Raw genomic sequence first — 26151 nt, 5'->3', positions numbered from 1 at the left:
GAATTTCTTCAAGAAAATACTATCAAATGTCTTCCAAAAGTATAGAAAAGTATTCACTAACACCAGACCAGGTGGCATTTACTTCAGGTATGCGAAGGTGTTTTAACATTTGAAAATCAATCTGTGTAATCTACCACATCAACAGATTAAAGAAGAAAAATCATATTAGCTTACCAATTGAGATCAAAAAAAGCATCTGGCAAAATCTAATATCCACTCCTAACCATTAGCAACAATGACTTTTAACAAACAGTAGAGAATAGAGAATGTTTTGAATTTGATAATCTATACAGCTATATAGCAACATTGTAATTTGTGATGAGTAACTGGACACTTTCCCCCTAAATTAGTAACAAGACATGAATGTCTCTTCCCACCATTTGTATTCAATATGGTACTGGAGTCCAGATAACGCAAAAATTGAAGAAAATAAAACTGTCTTTATTTGATGATGACATAATTGTTTATATAGTAAACCCAAAGAATTGACAAAAAAAAAAAAAAAAAAAAAAAAAAAAAAGATCTTGGAACTTCAGGCAAGTAAAGCAAGGTCACATGATTTAATATTAATACACAAAACTAATTGCTTTCCTATATAATAGCAATAAGAACTTGGAATTTTAAATATAACACAATTACATTTATAGAAGAAGCAATAATGAAACGAATGCTTAGATATAAATTTAACAAAACGTGGAAAACTACAAAACTCTCATAAAGGAAATTAAAAAGATCAAAATTAATGGAGAAATATTCTATGCTTATGGATTGAAAGACTCAATATTTTTAAGGTGTCAATTATTTGTAATTCTATCTGTGGATTCAATATAATCTCAATCAAAATCTCAGCAAGCTGTTTGCAGATATTGACAAACTGATTCTAAAGTTTACCTGCAGTCATAGGACCTAAAGTAGCCAACACAACACTTAAGAAGAGGGATAAAGTTCATGGGCTTATACTACTTAATTTCATTGACTATTTATAAAGCTACAATAATACAGACATATGGCATTAGCAAAGAAATAGACCCAAAATCAATGTAACAAAATATAGAGCAAGAAAATTGACTCAAGAAAAAAAAAAGCATGGTAAGCAAAAATATAGTCCTTGACATAGGAGCCAAGGCAATTCAACAAAGAAAGGAGAGTCTTTTTAGTAAATGGTGATGGGATGATTGGATATCTATCTGCCAAAACATTAAACCTAGGCATGAACCTACATATTTCTCAAAAATTAACCCAAAATGAACCATAGACATAAATGTAAAATGTAAAACTGTAAAATTTCTAGGAGAAAACATAGGAGCAAATTTTTGACCTAAGATTTGATGATGATTTTTAAAGAAAAACACCAAAAGCACAATCCATTACTGAAAAAAAAAGATCCATTAGATTTTATTAAAATTTAAAAAACGTGTACTCTGCTAAAGACAATATTAAGACAATATGATAAGACTGAGAAAAAAATATTTACAAAACACATGTATGATAAAGGGCTTATATGAAAATTATAAAACTCATTGAAAATTTATTAATAAGAGGTCAAATAGCACAATTAAAAGGTGAGCAAAAAACATGCCCATTTGTGAGATGAAAAGATTGGTCACCAGGAAAGATATACAGATGACAAATATACATATGAAAGATGCTCATTATCATTTATAATTAGGGAACTGCAAATGAAAACAACATGGAGAAATTACTACACACCTATTAGGTCACCTAAAATTTAAGAACAAGACAAACAAATGAGAAACAAAAACTCATAGACACAGACAATAGTTTAGTGGTTACCAGAGGGTAAGGGGGTGGGGGGTGGGAGATGAGGGTAAGGGGGATCAAATATATGGTGATGGAAGGAGAACTGACTCTGGGTGGTGAACACACAATGGTATTTATAGATGATGTAATACAGAATTGTACACCGTAAATCTATGTAATTTTACTAACAATTGTCACCCCAATAAATTAAAAAAAAATAAAACCTAATGGTACTTATCATTGCTGAGGATGCAGAATAACAGGAGAGTTTCTCCTATTTATTGCTAATGGAAATGCAGAGTAATAGAGCCACTTTGGGAGACAATCACAGTTTCTTACAAAGGTAAATATAATCTTACCTTTCAATCACACCCCTATGTATTTACACAGAATATTGTAAAAAAATGTGTGTCTATACAAAAGCCTGAATGTGAATGATTATAGCAGCATTACTTAGTAAGCCCCCAACCCTCCCAAACTGGAAACAACCAGGATGCTCTTCGCTAGGTGAATAGATAAATAATGATACATCCATACAATGGAATATTATTCTGTAATAAAAGTAAATGAGCTATCCATATATGAAACATTTCATGTATCTTAAATACACCTTAATACCTTAATAAGCAAAGGAAGCTAGTCTAGTGAAAACAGGCTGCATGATTTTAATTATATGTTATTGTTAAATTAAAAAAAAAACAAAACTAAAAATTATAGAGATGTTCCGTGTTTGTCATTGGTATAGAGGAAGGGGGTAAGAAGGGAAGATTGAGTTGGTATAGTTTATCTGGATTTTTTTCTTCAATTTTGCTTATTTTACACCTCACTCAATCTGTATATTGATATCACTTGCACTCAGAGGTTTTCCTAAATATTCGTGTCTTTGATGACCTTGCAAACCACAAATTAGATGCATTAAAAATCTAGTAGTATAGAAGTTAAAATTTAATTTTACATACATTACCATAACTATTTAACAATTTTGATTCTTCAGCATGTGTGTAGACTACACAGTGTGTAAAACATTTCCAAATCCATGTTTTGCAACCCTGGTGTTGTCTATAATCTAGGCATATTATACTAAGAAAGCCATTTGCTATAGATTATATTAGGGTACAACGTGCTATATATTAAAAAAAAGCGACATCATGAGAGATTTGTATTTTCTGCACATATAGTCACTCACCTGAAAGTGCTAATTTTAGAAAATAAATAACAAATTTACTTTTTAATATACTTTTATGCAATTTTAAATGATATTCTACCTTTTGTGGAAGGAAGGTAGCAAATTGTTGAATTTCACTACAGGCTCAAATAAAGTTAGTAATTGGGGTTAGTTCTATGATGATTTGTTAAGCATTTCAAAGGCTGAAACTGATCTGTGTAAGGCTAGGATGTATAAAGCATACATTTCTAACAGAGAAAGCATGGCTTTATAGACAAATTTTAAGATTCCATGTGAGTCTCAGGAGAGAGAAATATAATTCTAAATTAAACACATTCCTCTATCCACAGCATTCGTTTTTTTCCCTCCTCTTTTATATATACATTTTCTTTCAAAGATAAAAACTCAGTGATTTTTTGGCAGAAAAGTTAGAAAATGAAACAATCAGCCATAAAAGAGAATATCAGAGCTATTGGCTAATGCTTAAGTTAAAATGAAGCTAATGTGAAATTGAATTTGCATTCTAGTCATCGGTGTGGTATCTCATCATGTACTGTATGCAGTTAAATGAGTCTGTTGTCTGGCTGTAATGAATATCTACATCCATCCTAACAGTTAATGAGGAATAAATGACTTATTATCCACGAATGACTGTGTCTAAATAGCTTCGCAACAAAAACAGAATATTAAAATGTGTAGCTAAAATAGATCTTAAATGATAATGAACTTACTTAGATTATTAATTAAGTTTAAGCATCATAAGGTTCACTGTTTCAGGATGAAATCAGAACTAGACCAAGTTCAAGCTCAATGACAGGTGCAAAGTCTGAATTTAAATCAGATTTGAATGCATGTTTTTGTGCATATGTAAGTATATATGTGTATATATGTCTACTCACACATACACATATATACTACATACATATATACAAATGTTAACACTAACACACATTTAAAGAAAAACTGTCCTTTGTACGATGTTTTGGCTACCTTAAACATAACAGCACATAATTAAGGTTACCTATACCAAAATGCTGCAATTCATACTAAATACATTTACTTATCATTTATAAATCTAATTTTTAAAGGAGAGAGTGCCAAATTAGAATTTTTTTTTGTAATTCATGCACATATTTTGAAATAATGAGGGGACTTTTTTTGTGATGGCTAAGAGTATCTTTAAAATTTAATTTATAAAAATAATTTACAACTTTATTCTTTTTTCATACTATATTATTTTACTCAGCTAGTATGAAATAGATTTTAAAAAACAACTTAACCCATAGTATTTTGTGGTGAAAAATTCAAAGGCAGTTTAATCTGCAAATGACAATGAGAGTAATTTCTAAAAATGGCTTAATTTAGATATTGTCTCAATCACCTGCCCAAACTTCAAAAAACGATTTATTATTTTATCATCTAAAGATCTTTTAATTTACCCATTCCTTTTCTTTAACTCCAACAAGATCCCAAGTACCTTTATCTGTAGCTCAGAAAACCACAATCATCTCCACATGTCCTAACATCGCTTCCATGTTTACCCACATTATTGTTCGTCAAGGTCATTTACCTCTGTGAAGGCAAAGTCATCTATTAAAATATCATATTTGAGTGTTTCCCCTCCCCACCCCCCGCCCATTACTTACCATTCAAATCGCCCACTGCTTTCTGGTCGGACCCAAAGCCTTTCCTATCTGTTGTACTTCTTGTACAGCATGCCCTCCTTTGCTCATTTTGTTATTGATACACAATACTTTTGATGTATTCTTTTACTGAGCCATGCACCGCTTCTGGGACGTTTTAATATTCTATTATACTCATACTTCCTTTTTCTCTGAATCATCAGTTTTCCAGGGGAAATTACCATGAACTTTCTGATCAGTCAAATCTCTGCTGTATGGTTCCATACATAACCTACACATCTCTCCAGAAATATTTTCCAGAGTTATAATTTTACTTTGTAGGTAGAAAGCAGAGTTTACACTGAAGCACAGGACTACTTTATGTAAATCAGAAATCATGACCGGACTACATAGCATTGTGTGGTAAACAAGAAGAGTGTTAGATTTCAGTCACTTCTTGCCACACATAGTAGGGAAACAACAAATTAAAGAATGACATTTGATCAACGATATCTACAGTTAGCGAGTTGTCTTAATTTTCTGACATCTACTCTAAGAGAGGACAGCAATATTCAAAGATGGTCTGTCAATATTGGCAATATATGTCCCAAACTGTCACTATGGTTTATTTAATGAGTAGATGACTAAAATGTCAGAAATATAGGAATGTGTACCTTTCAGTAGCTGAACATTTTCAAGATTAATTACATTTAGACATAAACTTGGCAGAAAACTGTATGTTTGGTTTTAGTTCACAGTGGTCTCATGTTCTTTCTGACAAATACTATATCAGTATTCTAAGCTTTCTCTAATTTGTTGCAAATGTCACATGGTTTTTTGGATCAATTAATATTTGCTGTGTCCCTGCTAATGGTTAAGACACTGCTAGAAAAATAGCAAGGATATTTTCCTTGATAGCTATAGTTAATCGTCAAAGGAAAGGAAAAGTAAGACTATGTAGACAGAGCAGACAGGTTTGTGTGATTATACATGAAGAAAAAAAAAATTGCACAGAAGAGAATATTTTTGTTTGATGTTTTTAAGATGGTAATTTTTACTACATATCATGGTATTATCTTTCTAATTGCTATAAAGGGATAACATAACTGAGATAAAATCTTATTTTGTAGCCTCAGAACTTAAAACAAAACACAAATTTATTTGAAATTAAAACAAAAGTGTGATTCCATTTCAGGAGTTGATTTTTCCCATAAAATATGTCTTTATGAACATTTTAGAATTGATTCTGAAAATATTTTCTTTTTCGTGAGAAAAATGATTGAAATGTCTAGAAGAGTACAGCAGACGTAATGTATTTAGACCTGAGTAGGGTCAAATAACACTTATATGTGATGTGTCTGTGTTAAGTAATGAGAAAGGAGAGACTGAAAGTGCAAGGATATAGCTCACATGCCTTTTTTTATGAGTTTTTATCTAATAATAATAGCTAATGATAGGCATAGATTTGAACCAGTGACCCTCATAAGAGAATCTTGTTACCTGTCGCCAAATGTTTTCGACAGCCAGCATTCATATTAGCTTGAATTTGCACTTAAAATATGCATTCAAAAATTAAAATTTTCATAGGAGTATCTGAAAAGTGTAATAGATTCTGAATTCAAACTGCCCAATGCCACAGAAGAAAAAGTGAAAATAGAAATAGTGATCTAGATAAAGCCCAGGGCACACAAGTCAGGAAGAAACATTTGACAAGCATGTTCATTTACAAGGCTTCTTTAAATTATGTAGTGTTGATGGTTAAAGATAAAACACTGGTTTTCAACGAGGAATAGGAAACTAAATTTAATTGTTATTTAGATTCTACTTTATTTATTCCAAGACTCACCATTTCTTAAAGCAATTATCTTAATAATGGGGAATATCTCATAAAGTGAAATTTAGAGACTCTTAAATCTCTACATACCTAAAGCTATGTATGACTTCTTGTAAAAAGCATATGAGTCATTTGTTCGCATTTGATAATGAAAGTAATCAAAATATATTCAGATTTAGAAGTAAAAAGATGATATTCAACATTAGGTTAAGTGGTTAAACAATATGCAACATGTAATTGACCAATATACTTCTCAGTTATCATAGTCTTCCAGGGTCTACATTTTAAAACCATGTTTTGTTATATTTTTCTCCCACAAACATGTTCAGTGAAACAAAGTTATTTTAATCGATGCTTGTTAAGTGTTTGCTAAACAAATAAGTGTGGTACACACTGTATTATTAATCCCTCTTTTGAAATTTTGAATGTTCTAGCTAAATTTATTTAATCATAAAATTTCTAAAACAAACAGCACTAAAGTCAACAAAAATCTAGCCTATTAGCTAAAGGTCTCACCATGCAGCTTGATACCAAAACCAACCCAGATCTGCCCTGGTATTTTTAGATGTTGACTATCATTGATTGTCTTACCCTCTAAGCATATTCTGTGTTTCAACCACCTAATGCATTGGTGATTTGCAACAACTTTTGATCTCTTGGAAAAGTTGATGTTCTATAGATTGATCTTTCTTTTCTCATTTTTCTAGGTGAAATGTTACATTATCTTTATGCTTAGTTCTTTTGCAACTGGAACCAAAGGGTGTTCACGTATATAAACTAGCACAGTATCTAATAAATAATGTCACAAATATTGTCCAAAATATCTTAAAAATCATAATTAAAAAATAAATGAATTTAAGTTAAATTTATTTTTAAATATAATGATATAAAAAGAAAGAGATATGGATTACAAATTTTTTTATACTGTTAAGGAAAGTTGAAGAAAAGTATAAGAAAACCTAAACACATATCCTTAGTGCAATGTTCTAATGATCGCTTGAACTACACACATACACAAAATACGTGATCTGCTAACAACCTTTATTTCCTTAGGATGATTTTTTGTGAACGTATTTATTAAACTTTTGTTAGGACTATCATTAAATGGTAATTTGGGAAAGGTGAAAAAAATAAAAGGTTAAGTAACTTAATATATTTGTTAAACTTTCCTTAGGAAAATACATGAGAACCATAAAAGATTTAATATTAATATTTTAGATTAGAATTATACAATTAATTTAGATGTTCCTCCTAAAATATAACTGTCCATAAACTATTACAGTTTTCAATCATAAGTAGCATTTAACAATAGACATAAACATAAGCTATCGAAAAGGAAGCATATATAATATCTTCAAAGTTGTTCAGTGCTTCACATAGCATATTGATTCCAAATTTATAAAAGGAACACTTTACTTCACATGCATAAAATTATAAATATCTGCTTGGATAGCTGGGTCCTAAAGCAGTAAAAACAATAGAGGAAACCACTGTATAAATAGGCTTACATTATTAGAAACGCAAACAACAACAACAACAAACTATAAAACTTCCCTTAACTTCCTGATTTAGCCCAACATTCAAGTTTCAAAATATTTTATGTTGGGCTTATTAATTACTTAGGCATAAATACAGGTCTGAACATGGCTGATCTACTCTTTACTATACCTTGGCAACAAGAGAAAAACTATCTTTCGGGGGTGGGGGAGAGCCCTAAAAATCACCAAGGTCATTTATGCACTTACAAGATGGTATTTTTTTTCACCCAGTGGGTCCAGTACTGCTTGAAGGCAGTGAAATTAATACATAAATATTGATTCTGAGGACAGTAATATAGTCAGTCAATTTCTTTCATAATTTAGGTGGGAGCTAAATATGAAATTTAGGTTTCTTAGGTTTTATATTTAGGTTTGTTGCTTGATTAATTGGTTAGTAGTTTTACATGTACTCTCCTATGGACCTCTTTGTTTTTCTGTATTTTTATCACGTTACTTACATATCCCTGAGTCTTGCCAAGGACCCCCCCACCAAAAAAAGTATTTTAAAACAGTGAGTGACAATAAAACATAGTGAGCAGAAGTTGGGCTCTGAAGTTAGACTTTCTAGTGTTGAATCCTGGAGGTATAGTAGGGATTATATAACTACGGAAGTAACTTACCTTCTTTTTGCTTTATTTTCATCATCTACAAAGTGGACCTACATATCTTATATGGTCATTATATGAATTAAAACTAATTATCCTAAAATATAGTGAAGATGCATGGCATATCTGAAAACACTCAAAATATGTACTTATTTTCCACTTTGTTGAAAAAAAGCTGTTTCTTACAAATTTATACATTTTTGATACAACTATTTTGATCATTAGTCTTTGATATTATTATCTAATGAACAAATACATATCATACATTTAAGTTATTTTTTGTAATGCAAAGAAGTTTTCTACAAGGATACTTTGCTTTCCATTTAAGTATATTATATTATAGTCTCACATGAGTTTTAAATTTCTTATATAGTTGTTCGTATATACCTTAAATCAAAGATTAACAGGAGGAGTCTGACTTGGAAGGCAAGCACTGTGGGATCCTTATTTTAAACCTGTGCTAGTTTTAAAGCTTATTTATTATTTGTGTAATATGTATTTATACTGACAGTGGGATTTCAGTGCTGTTTTCAGTGGCAACAGACACTTTTCACATGAAATTAGAAATATTTAATACCAAGAAAGAGTATCTTATAGTTTAGTCACAGCTGGGAGGCAGTATTAAATAGTAATTGTTCTTTTCCTACAAATGGTCAGGAGAGACATTATATTTTCAGCATTTTCCCTAACATTTATCATTATTTTAATATAGTGCATACAAAATACATTTCTTCAGCCTTGCACTTTGGCATCTGCGCTCACTTAAAGTACAACAAGGGTGTTTATAGGTGACCTATTTTGTTGACTTCACTTAGGAGTCCATAGTTTTTCAAAATTTTCCACAAATTTGACAGCTGGACACTACATACAATGAACTATGTACATCCATAATGTACATTTCAACAAACTCATTGGTTCAGTTATTTTGTATATCTGAACCCTAAAAACATGTTAACAAGAATGTCTTCATTTTTTAGGGCTTTGTTTAACTACACTAATATACTTTAGTAACATATAGGGACAATCATAGGGAGTGGTGAGAAAGTTAATAAGGACAAAGGGAGTCTTTTTTTATATGTTTAATTAATATATTTGAAGTCACAGATAGATGAATCGATATCTTTGTACGTCTATATTTAATACTAAACTATAACATGAAGTAGGAAAAGCGTGCACGTACACAACTCTCTTTTAACTGCTAAAAACTTTGTAGGTTTTGATATTCCAAAGCCTATTACAACTCTCTGAGAGAGATTTAATGAAGTCTTTTTGTTCTAGGAAAACTAATTATCATTGCAAAAAAAGTTGTTTGGGAAATGCTACCGGATGTTATGACACCTCCTAGATGTTTTTATTTGGCACCTGCTTCCTTTCTGATGTCACACTAAAGAAGATTGAATATACCTAGCAAATTTTTTATTTCCAAAGAGTTCCCAGAGTGACTGTAAAAAAAAAAGAAAAACCTGGAAAAATTGTTCACTCCACTTTGTGTTTAACAACGTATAACTCTACTAGAAGTGGACCCAGGTGTGATGAATTTTTGTAATTGTATTTTTGACAGCTACATAAAGAAGATTAGTATCTCCCATATTCCTTTTTTAATTTCTTGAGGATCCAATTTGATGTGAAGATCAGTATTGCAGGGATGCATGGCTGAGAGATTAGCATTAAAACACAAATACAGCAGAAAATTATTTACCCAATTCCACTTATTTTCATGCCACTTCTCCCTTTTCTTTCTCCTCTCCTCCTCTACTCATTATACTATGTCAAACTTAGAGAGTGACCTACAGTTTCTCTAAAATTTCACAGGGTTTCACTGCCTGTTCCTTTAATCAAGTTTACTCCCCTTGCCAGGAAATACCTTCACTCCCAATGCGGTGTGTCTCATGTTCACCTTGATTTTTATAATAATATATGGTTAACTTATTTGTAAAACATTAGTGGTGTAGGTTATAGCGATCCTCACCTAATTATTTGAAGAATACTGAAATTTATGTTAAAAAATCAAAATTCCAAGATTCCACATCCCCTATTGTGTAAGTAACTCGACACTGCGTAAAGAATTTTTGAAGTGAAAAATTCTCCAAATCTTAAAAAAACTATCAATAAACTTTACGCTTAGAAACATTATCTTTAATTGCTCCTCCAAAAGTCTCTTTGCCCAGGACATTTCCAAAGCATCTTGTCCTTCATACAATGCACATGATATTTTCAAAACACAGTTTTGTTATTTACAACAACAAAGGTAAAAGGGGTAATGATGCCACATTAGCAGGCACTGTTTATTACAGAAAAAAATCCTGCCTACTGGAAAAGGAGAATTAACTTTGGAAAGGGAAAGTGTGTAGTTATTCTACAGTCTGAAAGCAAAGATGGCTACAAGTTAGCACAGATGGAAGTAAATATCAAGCTAATCTGGTGTGGTTAAATAAATAAGAATAAGATTATTTTACTGAGAATGCAGTAGATCCTTCCATAAGAAGAGTAAAGATTATTCCAAAGGTTGTTTTAATTTTAGAAAAATAACCAAGGCATATTATTATTCTGTTAAAGATAATTGTCTTACATAAAATGGGTTTCTTAAAATGGAGAATCTTATTAGCAGCTAGTAAGGAAAAAAATGTCATGGTAAAAACCATCTGCAGACACAATGGTGCTTTGAAAATCTCCTGAAAGCAATTTTCGGTGGAAGAGTTAAACCCTCTAACATTCAAACTTAATTTCAGGTTAAAAGATTCTATGGCTCTTGAGTAAATTAAAATTTGTATAGAAATGGCAGTATATATAAAAATGCATGAGATATTACAGTCAAATAAAAGAAAAGTAGTCTGAAATAACTGTGTTTTTCATGGTTGGAGTAGCCATGAGCTTCTTTAAGTACTAGGTAATTAAATAATACAATAGAGTTAGAATTTGTTTACGATAATTTACAAAATCAATATTATTGTATGAAAACGATGTTACGAAATCCAATATGCCTAATTCATGAGACATTGATCTTGCTGGATACTTACTCTTATAGAGATACCTTTCAAAAAAATATTTTTTTTTTCTGGCAGTTACTATCAATCTGTTAAAACCTTTTAAATCTTAGGTCATAATTCTTAGGTCATCTTTTTGTTTTTTTTCAAAGGAGGAAGTATGTAAAAAGGACAAATATTTTCATTGAATGACTAAGTGTCCTATAGATCAAATACATCTTTAAAATGTGCCAGGCACTTTCACAGGTATTTTATACCATACAAGTTTGAGAACGTATGTAAGCCTAATTTATTTTATTATTTCATTAGTAATCTGACAGTATCAACCCAGGGATATAACTTGTTATGAAAAAACTTTCTTCAATTAGAAAAAATAAATCTGAGTGCCTAGAAATGAATACTCATTTTGATTAAAATAAACAAAATACAGCAAGCCTTCACTTTCAATGCTCCTTTTTACTGAAAAAGCAGTTCTCACTTAACAGTGATTTTAAACTCATCTAAGGAAAGCATAAAATAATATTTTGAATCACTTTAGTTCAACTAAAAGTTCCCAAGCATAATTTACGCAAGTATTGGATGTCAGATTTTTGTAGACTAAATAGGAAGAGCAGATGGTGATAATGGAATAGCCAAACATTCTTAAAAGACGCCTTTTAGAATAACCTGTATTCATTTATTTTCATATAAAATAGAGCAGCCTAAGCACATTGCATTCAATTTTAATATTATTTGATTAATTAAAACATTTTAAACACTGTATAGCATGTTTAAAACACAAACATCATTTTTCAGCAAATAGGCCAAAATCAAATGATTACTTAAAGCTAATTGGTAGTAGAGGAAATGAAATAAAATAACTTAATTGTTTAAATTTAATATTATATAAATTTATTGTTTATTTATATTAATGAAGTTAGTCCCACATTATAATTAATGAACATTAATTATAAATACAAACATCACACCACAATCAATATTTTTTATTCAGTGATTAAAGCAATTAATCATGTATGCTCAATTACTCTTTTTTGCAGCTTTATTAAGGTATAATTGACATACAAAAAGCTACAAATATTTAATGAATACAAGTTGATGTATCTGGACATGTGCATACACCCATGATACCAAGCTCAATTACTCTTAAGGATACAGCATATGCAAGCTATATATAGTATATATCTCCAAACTATATATGAGTTTTACAAGCATAAATTGAACACCATAAATTTCTCTACATGTAATAGATAACCCATAAAATGAGAAAAATTGACCAGTGAAATCCATCCACTAGCTCTTGCATCCATAATTGATAATCTTAGTGTATTGAAATAATAATGTATCCTGTGCAAATGAACTTTCCTCTCTGGATGTTGACTCTCTTAACAAATTATTCAACTCAACCAAATCTTTTCAGCTCTCATATAGTTCTTTAATTTTAAAAGGAAAAAAAAGTTAATGTGAACATGTTTAGGGTAAGAAGCTATATAAAGCTGAATAAAAGGTAACTGATTACTGATGAAGGAACACACGTTTATATCTACCACACACCCATGACTTGGCACTTAAGTGTTTGCTGTAAGTGGCCATGGGACATAAAGAAAATCTCAGAGCAAATTATATTTTGTTCTGTTGAGTTAAGGATAAAAAGTAAATATGTCTAGTTATAGAAAAACAAAGAATGATGAACTTCTTGCACACTTTTTTGTAACTGAAATAAGTACCTACTACTTTTATGTGCATTAGGATTTAAATTCCACAAATGACTACACTGTATTCTAAAAGTAGACAAGTTTTGTTATTAAGGCAAATACAATTCATACACAATTAATTAAAAGCTGACACTATGAATTTAATTAATGAATTAAAATAACAACTTTCTTTACATACGAATGAAGGTAAGACTCATAGACTCACCTTATATTCATAAGGATGTTTAAAACACATATTGGATTATCTGGGCTGTACATTTCCATCAGATTTGCAAATTTTCTCACTCCAAAGTATACCTCCGGATGTATTTTGTAATTGACAGTGGTCCCCAGGTTTGAGGTTACAATAAGAATTATTTCAAGCAAGCCCTCTTCAAATATATTTTTGGGATGAAGTAAATTTGGAGCCCTCCAAAAAAGTTATGGATAAATGGAATGGCCCTTGTTTGTCAGTGAAATTACCATATATGAATAAATAGCAACAGTGGAAGTGACAGTCAAAGTTAGCAAATGGTAAATAGAATCAAAATCAGTGACTTAAGAACTCAAAAACTAGATCCCATTTTGTTTTATCACACTTAGCATAGATGAAATAATTAAATAGCCATGTCTACAGACACAAGTGTATCAAATAATCTAATTATATTTTTTTAAATAGTACAATTCATTTTATCACACCTGTATCTTAAAATGGTAACATTATTTACATCTAATCCAATAAATAAATACAAATTGATAGTAAAGGGATTTATTAGTTTTTGTACTTCTATGATTCCATGTAATTAATGATTGTTGAATTTATTTTCTTAGAGTTAAATATATCTGCCAACAATTTTTGTTTAAAGGATGTTTAAATGATGTATTTGTAGTGGACTTATTTTTGGATTTACTGAAGTGTATTTCATGGCAACATTAAGTTTCTTTTCACCTACATATGTTCAGTCATTTTTATTCTGCAATCAAATAGTTTAAATAAACTACTACATAGCACTTAATGTAACTTGTTAGATAATCAAAGTTATACAACAATTTTACCTTGTGCAAAATATATATATATATGCTCACTAAGGATTTCACTTTATAGGTAGGTAAGTGAACCATAGAGAAATCAAATGATACATAACTGAGAAAGTCCAAGTTGTGAGAACCACGGTACAAGGATCTAGATTTCTGAAATCTTACATTAGGATGCTATCTACCAGGTCTTATTATGCAAACGTAGTATGTTAGACAAATTAATATCTCTGCATCATTACTGTTTACCAATGTTATTTAAGATGGATTTTTTTCATACATAGCACTTATTTATAATTACAATTGATCAAAAAGTGAGTACTTCTGCTATTATGTTTTAATGTTTACTAATTTATAAGCTGCATGAGCCTAAATACTTTGTCCAACATTTTTATATATCTTGCTTATGGTTGGGAGTCTATAATAGCTGTTGAATGAATTAATTAGCAACAATCTGAATCTCTACACACCTTCTCCACTTCTGTTTGTCACTCTGCACTTTCCAGCCTACCACCTAGTGATGGCAGGCATGAGGAAATACTTTCCTTCATTGACATTAAAGAATAATATCTAATTTGGGAGGGATCTGAAGATGTCACTAAGGACTAATTCATATTGCCCCACATGGTATTTTTCCTCCTTTGCAATTATTTTATTCATGTATTCAATTTTTAAGTAAGCTAATTTGTTTCCTATATTTCTCTTAAGGATTGCTCTAATCAAGTTTTTTCTTTTTTTTTCTAAATTTTTAGATTGGAATTTCAGGACTCTTTTAAATTGCCTTTCATTTTTTATGAATTGAAAAGGTCCTCAATATAACATGTATACCGAAGACATATTCCTAAAACATATTTTACGAAGGTAATTATGTTTATTCTAAAAATGGTGAATAGACTGTATCATTTCAACCTACTGTGTATATGTTATTTAACACTAAATATTTAACATTTTTAAATATCTATAATAACTTATTTAAATATTCTTAATTTTCAATATACAAAGACCTTTGGAAACTTTACTTATCTATTATCTTGACTAGAATTGTGTTCAGAGTCAAAATATGAAAACTTGGTTTCAAAAAAAAAAAATTATACATAAAATGGTCAAGGAAATAAATCAAAATCCAAATTATACAATTACAATTTTACGAAAAGTATAAATCAGTTGTTAAAATTAATCAAATTTGAATATGGTTTGCTGACCCCAAATAGTATATAACTTTATTATTTTTACTAATACTTTGAAAGCTTGCTATTTATATGTATATATGCAAGAATATAGTAATACTTTATTTTCACTTTAATTTGTCTACTGGGTGGTCAGAAAAAAATAGCATTTTATTATATTCAGTTGTGCATCAAACTCCCCCATGAATCATAATACAAAATGAATCACATTCAACAGGAAGAATACTAATAAAATAAAATGTTTCAATCACTGAAAATACATTAAGTTTTTTTTTTTTCTTTAAGACCTATCTCAGTGTAAGTAATTTCTCTTCATTGGAATGGGAACCTTCCTTGAGGGTCCATGGGCTCTTTAAGTCCTAGAATACATAGTAACTGACTCACAGTAGACACATGATACATTGTCCTTTAAAAATGAATTGGAATTATATTTAATCTGAAAGTCACAAGAAAATATATAAAATAGCAATGTATGGCGTTCGGTCTTTATATAATAAATATATCTCCAAATATGTTGTGGTGTAACTACTTTTCAAGTATCATGCTAGCAGTTCATCAAAATGGTAATGTGAGCATATTTATTCAAATAGGATTTGACATGTCCTGCAAACACTTTATATATTTACCAACCAACTACTGGTATGTGTAGATTCTAAATTATTTCCCTATACTAAGATAATATTTGCCATTTCTCTCTCATTTTCTAAAGACTATATAGTGGTGTTTATCAGAGGTTACATAAGATCAATGTCCCAATAGATTAAATATGGAATCAGATAAATAAACACCTACCTACCTACATACATACATCAAAAACATATAAATAATTATCTTTAAATTTTCTCACTTTTAATTTCTAATATAGTAAATATTGACTTACATAACCCTCCAAATGAAAACCTCTGGGGTTCTCAATAATTTTTAAGAAGTCAAAGGAGTCCTGAGACTAAAGATTTTATTTCATTATTTTATTTTTTTAGCAACAATATGATAATATAGATGATGTATTATAGAATTGTACACTTGAAACCTATGTAATTTTACTAACCATTGTCAACCAAATAAATTTATTTAAAATAATGCCTCTTACCAACCAATGTTTATAAAATATAACTGAAGAAAGGAGAAACTAAAGATTTAAGAAACTTCTAACACATGTCAAAGTATACAAGTTCTGACAGTTAAGTTCGCCAACTCATTGCAACAATGTTTCTAACCTTTTTTTCATGTCAGAGTAATTATTCATTATGTATTTGTACCAACTAGACAAACAGTTAACCAAGTTGACTATTTGGAAATGATGAAAAGATTGCATGAAAAAGTTAGATGACCTGAACTTTTCGCCAACAATTCATGGCTCTTGCATCATGACACTGCACAAGCTCACACGGCACTGTCTGTGAGGGAGTTTTTGACCAGTAAACAAATAACTGTATTGGAACACCCTCTCTACTCACCTGATCTGGTCCCCAATGACTTTTTTCTTTACCCTAAGGTAAAGGAAGTATTGAAAGGAAGACAGTTTGATGACATTCAGGACATCAAGTGTAATGCGATGACAGCTCTGATGGCCATTCCAGAATAAGAGTTCCAAAATTCCTTTAAAGGGTGGACTAGGCACTGACATTGGTGCACAGCTTCCCAAAGGGGGTACTTCAAAAGAGACTGTAATGATATTCAGCAATGAGGTATGTAGCACTTTTTCTAGGATGAAATTGTGAACTTAATTGTCCAACCTCGTACTTCTGAGTTTGACTACTTTAGATATCTAATATAAGTGAAATCATACAGTATTTGCCCATTTGTGACCTATTTCACTTAGTATAATGTTCTCTGTGAAAACTGAGAACAGCCACAAAGAAATAGATAATAAGGCAATTCCTATGCTCACTGTCTTAAGTTGCTTTTATCAATCAATTTTATTACCATGTTTCCCCAAAAATATGACCAGGTCATATATTAAGTTTTGCTCCAAAAGACGCATTAGGGCTTATGTTCAGGGGATGTCATCCTGAAAAATCATGCTAGAGCTTATTTTCCAGTTAGGTCTTATTTTCAGCAAAACACGGTAGTACTAGCCGTCGTTGCTGTGTTGTGTGGGTTATTGTGCATCTGGCTTAGCACAGAATTCAATCATTCCCTACGACTCCACTGCTAAACACCTAACTTAAACACCCATAGCTCCTTAATTGACCTTTTTTCCAGCTTTGTCCGTAGAATCTTTATAAAATTAACCACTTCATGTGAATTCAGCTCAAAACTCTCCATACCTTCTCCATTCAAGTAAATATCAAGTTCCTTGGAAATTCCTGCAGGGTGTCATAGGATCTGATCCCCTTTCCCCTGCCTACTTACACCTCACTACATCTTCATTCATTCCTCTCTCCACTTCTCTCACAGGCAGGCCTCCCCGGTGTTACTCAGATACACCCGGCAAACTCCTATGTTGGTGCCTTTACAGATATACCTTCTGCCTGCAAATCTTTTCTCCCACATAACTACAACCAAGTAACAATTCTTTCTAGTCTTTTGTCAAAGAAACCTTCACATTAATGATTCTTGGAATGTCTACAATCACATATTCACTGCCTATAAACCTTACATGTGTATCCCATTTTATTTTATGTCTTATAATCATCCCTCGTGCCATATATTTATCTTGATTATTATCTGTACCCTTAACAGAATAAATATTACAAAACCTAAATACTTTTTGTTTCTTTGGTTTGTGTTCTTATTTCACCCGTGGCTCTTAAAAGAGCAAGTCTGAAACATTTTTAAGTACATTAATTAAAAATTCATTTATGGTTACACTTTGTAAACTAGAATTATATTTTAAAACAATAAATTAGCTCTTGTATTTGGAATAACAAAGAAATTTTGAGTTCCATTACATTTATTTTGAATTTTATCTTACTATGTATTTATACCCCAGAAAGTAAGGGTGTGATTCTCTGTGCTTTCCATTCCAAAACTATTTACATACAACACAAGTAAATATATTTTTTGTGCCTACCAAAAGAAGCAACCGCTTTCTTTAATGAATCCAGATGTTTAGTTTAAGCGACTTTCATAAGATACTCATGGATAGTCTTCAAACTGTCATCATCAAACATTTCTCTTAAGTCCCAAGGATTTAAAATTTTTGTTACACATTAAAAACATATTTGTTGTACTTGCTAAACTTCAAAATATAGAATTTCTTTCTTATTCTTATAAGATATATTAATATATCTTTAAATATATTAATTAATATACTTATTTTAACTACTTTATAGAAAAAAATGCTTAGATAATAAATAAACATAGGCTTAGTTGAAATGCCAAATAGTAAATGGAAACATTTCTACAGTGTTTCTCCTCTAGAAGAAGGTTTCGCAAACTATTGCCCATGGACCAAATCCAGTCTGCTACCTGTTTTTATTAATAATGTTTCATTCTCACCTGGCCAGATCCTTCAGTTTTTATACTGTCTATGGATGCTTTTGTGTTGTAATAGTAGAGTCGAGTGATTGGAACAGACATGAGGCCCGCAAAGCCAAAAATACTTGCCATGTGACCCTTTCCTGGGGTCTTTGTCCTAGTAGATGATGAGGGTTAAATCATGTGAGATGGAAAGGAGTAAAACTCTATGATCACCTTAAAATTTCTGCAACATTAAAGCCAGTGGTCACAAGCCATATTTGCAAATATATTCCTCAGACTCCCAAGAGAAATCAACATAGTCAAACATTAAAAATGAGAGTTATCACGAAGACTGTGATATATTTTTATCAAGAGTCGATTCAAATGTTATCCCAATGTTGGGAAAAAAGAATGCAGTGGAAATGGATTGCAAAAAAAAAAAATTATCAAGTAATATCGCTGATATTTTGATTCACGATTTGCTACTTCCCAAGGAACATAAATATACAGTAAGGCCTCACTTAACATTGTGGATACATTCTTTGAAACTCCAGTTATAAGAAAAATTACATGTAATGGAACCGATTTTCTCATAGGCTAATTGATATAAACAAGTGTTAAGTTATAAAAGCATATTTCTGGTTACAACAAAAATCACCAAACTTCTAAATAAAGACCCAAAACCTTTCTAATACTAAACATTGAAATACAGGTTAGCTATACATACATTTAAGAAAGATTAATAAAAATAACTAAGATAATGATTGTCTAACCTGCTTATTTTAGTCAGGGGCACAGGTGGTGGTAGACTCTTCTGGCAGCTTAGAGCACGAGGCAGGAAACCATCTCTCCCATCGAGGGCCACTCACACCCACACCCAAACTCACTTAGACTGAGATAATTAAGACTGGCCAGTTAACCTCAAGTGCACATCTTTGGGACATGGGAGGAAACTGGAATCCCCAGAAAAAACCCACGCAGAAAGCGTGCAAACACCATACAGACCCAGCTGGAATATTTTTTTTTTCCCCCTCATCAACATTATAATAAAGCAATGTGAAATAAAACACCACTATTCCAGGACCTGTTTGTTGTATGCTACTTAAATGTCCCTCTAATACATGTCCCTATTTTTTAAAGTTTCTTATCAAACTACACTAATGCTTGAAAGCATTATGTGCCTAATAAAGACATCTATTGAACATTGTACTCATCCTCATTTTTAAGAATTTTTTTTAGCAATCTGACTTACCACATAAGAAAGAAGAACAATCCTGGTCGATTTTGTTTAACTGTGAATTGGGCTGCTTTTTGTTTACACTAATCATAAAAAGAGGGAACTGCAAAATGATGCAAAACAACAAAATTGGAATAACAATATAATTCATTTCAGTAAGGTATGTGTTTCTAAACTTCAGGGGAAAATACTATATCAAAATGTTACTCTGTAAGTGGATCACCTATCCCTTTATAACAAATCACTATAAAATGTCATATCTTAAGCCAATGACAATCTTTTATGAACTCTTACAGCTATACCTTTGGCAGAGATTGGTGAGGAAAAGCCCACTCTACTCCATGTGTCATCACCTGGGGTCTTTGAAGGACAGCTAGATGGTGGAATTATTTTAATACACACTCACTCACTCACATGTTTGATGGTTTGATCCTGGCTTTTGTTGTGGGCCTCATAAACGGGCTATCAGCAGACTCACCTCCATGTGGCTGCCTGGCTTCCTGGCAGCATGGTGGCTGGCTTCCCAAAATGAGCATCCTAAAAGAGAACAGGAAAAGCTACATTGTTTTTCAGCCTCGGAAGTTATATCTTATCACTTCTGTCATAGTACAAAAGGAAGATACATGTATTCTGCCAGGTGATAGTAGAGTAGCAAAGTTCTAAAAGAACACATGAAATTGAAAATATTGTCATGATCTCTTTTGGGAACTATGAGTCAAACTGGAGGTAAAGCATTATTTTAAGTGTTATTCATGCCACTACTATTTCCAAATCTTGTTAACATTTAAAAAAATGAATTTACTTGGCAAAAGATATCTTATATCTTTTGTATCTTATAAAAATAATTAATGAAAAAAGCTGAGAAGAAACTTGTATAAGGGTAGCAAATGTGTTGCATTAATTAATTTTATTTAATTATAGTATTTAATCATCAAAAAGGAGGAAAAGTTACATGACTCAGAGAGTTTAATTGCTGATGTTCATATGCCTAGTGAATGGTTGTTACAAAGGTCAGAGTGACTGTTGAGTAGCAAAAGAAGTAAGCCAAATCTATCAGTTATGGTATAGTTGGTGTGGACACAGGTCACTATTAGCAAATAGCTAGCGGCACAAAAAGGTAGCTCAGCAGAATTTCCCTCGTACACACTTCCCTGACTTTCAGTTCCCAATCAGGAGTCCTTGATGCCAAAGACACTGTCCTACCGAAGTATGATATGATGCCCCCTTTTTCACTGCCAGGAGCATTTTACATTTTCTTAGTCCCTCTCAGTGGTTCTTGAAATACAAGCTGTGTGCTGACGAGCTCACTAGGCAGGTTTAGTGAGTGATAACATCCATCATACTCCAGAGTATTTAGGGAGAACTTGGGTAAATCAAAGGTCAAAATCCCTTTGCATATTCTCCCCTTTTAAGGTTTGCCAAAATTTATTCTTGAACGAAAGTTGTCTTTAAATAAATGACAACCACCACAAAGCACTATAAATGAAAATTGATTAAGTCACTATTTTTAAAATCCCTACACTATTCTAGACTAAAAAAAAAAACCTCAAGAAAATGAGAGATTGGGCAAAAGAGATGTGATGAAGTGGGGACTGATGATACTTTTAATTCTTTGTTTGATATACCACTCATATAGCGACCTCATGGACAAAAACAGAAGAACATGAGTTATAGTATCATATAAATTAGGGTGCCATTTTCAACATATTCAATTTCATTTATTATGGAATATAAAAATGAGTAAAGAGGTTGGCCTAGGTAGTAGCACATGCATGATCCCTGAAGCACTAAGAATGTGTGAGCTGCCCCCGTATAAGCTCACAGAACCAGCTCCTCAATTCCACTAAGAAAGTATTATGTCTGTGTTACCCCAGAAATTCTAGTTAATCTTACCAGGAATCTAGTAATGCAAAATTGATTATTATTAACATCATAATTTACCATATGTTTCCTCATTTACGGGATTTCCTCACTTCTCTGTGGTAATATGCTTGTCAAGTCCCTGAGCATATCTGAAAACCTTGTGAATCATTCTGTCTTCAGCATCACAAAAAGTTGAAATGGAATATTTTTTTTTCCAAGGAAACTATTAAAATCATGAAGATAATTTAAAAAGAAAATGATTATTAGAAGAATAAAATCACCTTTGACTGTCTGTCTGGTAGGTATACATTAGGCTAGAAAGGAGTGAAGGAAGGTATTGCATTTTATGAGTCTGAAAGTGGAGTAATGTTTGCTATCTGATAATGGAGAGAACATTTTCTATTACACTGTTTATTATATAAATCTTTATTATGTCCAGGAATACAGAAAATACAAATGTGAGGAAAGGGGGATCTGTGTCCTGATAAATTAAATCCTACAAAATAATTTTGAATATTGAAAATGAAATATTTTCCTAAAAGCAGAACAGTTTTATATATTGTTAACCGTCTCATTTTTTCTGGGGACACTGAGGAGATCTTTTCACAAGTGACTACAAATATAAATTAAAATTATACTGAATTATAAATAGTTGAAATCACATAAAAGTATGCTTGTAAAAACAGGAAAAGAATGGGCAGCGATTAGCTCCATTGGTTAGAGTGCGATGCTGGTAGCATTAGGGTTGCCAGTTTGATCCCCACATAGGACAGTGTGATCTGCGCCCTCCACAACTACCTTGAAACAACTGCTTGACTTGGAGCTGATGTGTCATGGAAAAACACACTTAAAATAAATAAAAATGTTAAAAAAAGGAAAATAATATGACTACAATGTCATGCTTCTGCTTGAATGATTTTTCACAGTTTTATTATCAGTACAGTAAAATGAATATATTGACAGAATATTAACTCCATTTGGACTGGAGGTAGTACATATTAAAATATTTGTTCCACTTACTTTTCAATGTCATGCTCATATCCTTTATAACTAAAAGGTTATTTATGTATTTGTTACAGATTTTGTTTATCTAGGTATATGAATTGCTAATTTTGTTAGATAAGGAACTGAAAACTGATCAATTGTGCAAATATTCAAAATGTTACTAAGGTGCCAAGTATAATAAACTATATATTTGCATCGTTTGATCTGTTTCTGTGGAGAAGATGGTTTGAAAAAATGGACTGTCACTAAATATTTCAGTTTATCTCCATGGATCTCAATGAAATCAAATCATGTAATAAAGGCTGAAACTTCATCTAACAGCATAATATGCTCCTGTCACCTTTTATTAACATGACAAGGTTTAAACCATAATTCATGCATGCAGGTTTGTTTTTCATTATTCACAGGTATTCTTTTGTCCTTAAGATTTCTAGCTCAGAAATTATATTCAAAATTTAAGACAATACATAAAGCTCTGAAATTACATCAAAGGTATATTTTGTTTGCTACTGAATAATTTATGTTTATAAGAAAAGACTTTCCCTTTCTTTCAAATGCTGATCTTCTTGGGGAGATATATATATATATAATCTGGAAACAAAGCAAAAGTCACTGATTTAAAATATTCTTTATTTTTCCTTAGAAAAATGAGTACTAAAATATAAACTTATTTATAATAATCACAATATTAATTTCTAAAATGTTTTGCTCTATATTCTCCCCCAAAATTCAACATAGGTAAGTTCTTGGTTTAAATTATTTTGTCAATAGCAGCCACATTTCTGTGAAAAATTCCAACGAATCAACTTGCCTAAATGAAGTAAATAAAAAAGTTATTTTTTTAATTAAGATAATGCAAACTATAAAATGATCTGAGGGAAGACTGACTGAAACCTTGATTATAAATTTCTTAGAAAAAAATAACAAAATATATTAAAGAAAAATACTGTAGATAGAAGCATAGTGATGTGTGACCAATCTGACCAATATTAAAATATATTTGAAAGCCTCAAATATTAAACACATGTATTACTAAAACATGACTAAATTGATGGACACTAAAATAAAATAGAAAGTCGAGATATTGACTCAAATGTATGTGGAATTTTACTGTATAACACAATATTAGCCCAAATTATGATCAGCTATGTAGTATAGTCTGACGATTTTTACAAAAATTGTATTGAAAATAAGAAGTGAATTTAGGAATGTTTGGGGAAAAGATTAATATGTTTATATAAAAATCTGTGGATAAAAATGGCCCCTTCCATTCTAATCATACGTTGTATTAGTCATGTTTCTCATTTTATTTCACTGGCTAGGATCTTCACTACCATGTTGAATAAAAACGATGAAAGCAGATATCCTTGCTTTTCTTTTCCCTGAGCTCAAAAGGAATCATTCAGTCTTTAGTATTAAATATAATCTTAGCTTTAGTGTTTTTTTTATTTTTATAAATGTCCTTTATCATGTTAAGAGAATTCTCTTCTCTTTCTAATATACCAAAAAGTGACAGTTCCATTTTTAAGTGAATTTTCTGCATGGATTGAAATAACAGTATTTTTTTGAAAAGTCTCTTCATATTATGAATTATCACAACTAATTTTTGGATATTAAATCTTGTATTGCCTGAATTAATAATACTTAATCACGATGTATTTTAATCTTTATATTTTTCCACATTGAGTGCCAATTGGATGATTTGTGGGATCCAGGGCTAAAAGAAAATATTGGACTTCTTGTTCAAAAAAGCAGGAAACTGTCTTTACAGGTACTAAATACCACTTTTCTTTGTACCGCATCTCTTTTGATATGCTTATTGTGGTGTGTTCTTTTTTCTTTTCTTTTTCATAATGCTGTTCTACATAAAGAAAAATTTAAATTTAAAATTATTAGCATAGCTTTGCTTATTCATCTTTATATCATGCAATGCCAGGTTTAAATACAGATACTTCATTTATTGTGGCTCACACATGCATATGCATTTCAACCATAACAGAAAAAATAGAAACACTGCACAAATATAACTCAACTATTATTATTGTATCTCTTGACAACGCATATTGTACCAAAATTTTCTACCTTTGGTTGACTGATGGGCATGGGTGGACGGAAATGAAAGACACTATGGATTGTTCTATTTTTCCCTTTACTTCTATATCATGATTTTCAGCATAAGTGGTTGGTCAGTACAAAAAAGTTCATATGGAAACAGCAGCCTTGCTTACTCATATGGAAGCAGTGGCCTTGCTTATTCAGTCATAGCTATTGATGAAACGAGCACAGAAACCCCATTTCCTCCATGCATGCTTGTTTAGCAAGACTCAAAGGTAAGCTACCATAACAGGTTTATCTTGTGTTCACCTTGAATCTCACTAAAATACCATGCATTTTGGATTCACCAGGATCCTGTGCTCATTGGGTATGTAAATGGAGCATCAAGGAACTGAGTCACGGATAATGGGTGTATCTCCTCCCTCATATGCATGATGTATGGTCACACCACACACTGCATGTAAAACACAGTTTCAAAGAAAAAAGTATTAAGCATTTCAAGATGGTGATATCAGATCATTAAACCAAATACAGGCAACCAATAAATATTGAATTCTGTACAACTGCACAAGTCACACAGCCATAAGACAGGCCTTGCTACATGTATGAGATATATATATATATATATATATATATATATATATATATATATATATATATATATATATATATATAGTAAAAAAGAGAAAACAAACATTGAAATGCTTTGTCCCTCATTATTTTTTTTAATTATAAATGTGTCATATTTCAGTTATGTTTCTTCAATTAGACATTTTCCTTTTTACGCATTTTACATTATTTTTTCTCATTTCAACCTGACTTGGGAATAATAGTCTTTTACAGACTTAAGTAGTTGCAATTATTATTATTGTTATTATTATTGTTATTGTTATTACTGCTTATATCATTGTTACAACTAATGACATTTTCAACTATTGGATAATGAGAGTCATTTCATCTATCTCTTTTATAACATTTATGTTTCCTAACAACAGTGTTACTGGATCCAACCTGACATTTTCTTTGCATCCTAGGGACATGGGATATCCATGACTTTCAAGGTGTCCCTTTATGGGACAGTGCTGTAAGAAACATAATGAAAATAGTGGGGATGAAAATGAGAGTAAGTAGTAAGCAAGAGTACTCTGATACTGTTCAGCCATT

The sequence above is a fragment of the Rhinolophus sinicus genome, chromosome 3 (assembly GCF_057876585.1).
Source record: "Rhinolophus sinicus isolate RSI-liver-muscle chromosome 3, RSI-T2T, whole genome shotgun sequence".
NCBI classification, from domain to species: domain Eukaryota; kingdom Metazoa; phylum Chordata; class Mammalia; order Chiroptera; family Rhinolophidae; genus Rhinolophus; species Rhinolophus sinicus.
This window is presented reverse-complemented; position numbering follows the sequence as displayed.